Raw genomic sequence first — 1,640 nt, 5'->3', positions numbered from 1 at the left:
TATGATAAATTAATATATTTAATTTTATCTTTATTTTTATTTATTTTAAATTATTTAATTTATAACATTAATTTTTAATAAAAAGTTAATAAAATTAATATTTTCTATATTTTATTCTCAAAAAAAACTATTTTATTTAAATTAATTAACTAATAAATATTAATAACTATTAATACGATAAAAAACAATTTGACCTATTTTCATAAATAGATATTCAACTGGTTATATTCCATTTAAGTTATATATGAAAAATGTTATTATAAAAATTCAAAAAAAAAAAAATTGTATAGGATAAAATTTTATTCTTAAACAATTTTTTATTTTTTTATTTAATATTGGTAAAATTAATATGATTAAAATAGATATTAATAGTGCAACTACTTTACCTAATTTATTAGATACTGTACGTAAAATTGAATAGGAAAGTAAAAAAAATATACAATTCTGATTGAATATGATTAGGGTTAATTATTGGATTCGCTATGATAAAATTATTAGTATTATTAAGTAAATAAGGAAAATTAATTTTATAATTATAAATATAATTTAATCAATTTAATCTTTAATAAAAATTAAAAAAAAAAAAAAATTAAGGAGAGAAATTAATTTTATCAAAGTTATTATTTATTCCTAAAAGATTATTTGATCCTGTAATATGTAAGTAAAATAAATGAAGTAGGTATTGTAAATATAATAATAATAATAGTTAAATAGAATGATTAGAAAAGAATGGAGTTCAAGTTGCATTATTAATAAAAAATCATCCTCAGATTCAAATTACAATTGAGTTTCTTGAATAAGTAACAACTAATAATAGATTTATAATAACTGTTGCTCCTTAAAATTATATTTGACTTTATGGTATAACATATCCAATAAGAGCAGTTATTATTGTTAATAATAAAAAAAATTCTGATGATTCATATTATTTTAAAATTAAAAGAATTTATATAAATATATCTAATATGAATATAATTATAATAAAAAAAATGTTGATACACCATTAGCATTAAATGATCGAATTGATTATCCAAAATTAATATCAGTTTTATAGTGAAAAGCTAAAAATAATCCTGTTAAAATTAAATTTATTAAGCAAATAAAGATCCAAAATTTCATATAAATCTACTTTTTGATTGAATAAGTAAATTAATTGTGTATATACATAAAAAAATATTTATTAATTTAAAAATTTTTAAGATTAAATAAAATGAAATTTTTTTTTACGTTTATCGACGAATGTACGCGTAAGAAAAAATTTGGAATAATTTTCCCCAAATAGAGAAAATGAAATGTTGAAACCAAAACAATTTGTTCAACAACGCTTACAACTTACCTGTATTTTGTTTAAAACAAAATTCCCGTAGACTCCTGTCCAAGCACCAAACAAGGTCACCTGAAGAACGCCGTAAAAAATTGACCGCTTCTTCGAATGCAGATAGAATCCCTGTCCCTGCTCGCTGTCAAAAATGCTCAACTCTGAAGCAGTTGGAATTTTTCGCGTGTACAGTCAATCGTACACGCAGAAAAAAAGAAATCCGCACACAATTTGTGCTTATGTTGAAGTTCCCAAAACACACATATACCTACGTTGTTCTTAAAATAACGTGTCTATATAAAATACACGCACAACAATAAAA

At 20.5% G+C, this 1,640-nt stretch overlaps 1 pseudogene; it reads right to left on the bottom strand.

Moving 5' to 3' along the window:
- Positions 1-394: 394 nt before the first annotated feature.
- Positions 395-1,119, bottom strand: LOC112686017 (annotated as a pseudogene).
- Between the last annotated feature and the right edge of the window lie 521 nt (positions 1,120-1,640).

Source organism: Sipha flava, unplaced genomic scaffold, assembly GCF_003268045.1.
Source record: "Sipha flava isolate LNK unplaced genomic scaffold, YSA_version1 2_pilon_pilon, whole genome shotgun sequence".
In the NCBI taxonomy this organism is placed as follows: domain Eukaryota; kingdom Metazoa; phylum Arthropoda; class Insecta; order Hemiptera; family Aphididae; genus Sipha; species Sipha flava.
Note: the sequence above shows the minus strand (reverse complement) of the source record. Positions and strands in the feature narration are given on the sequence as shown.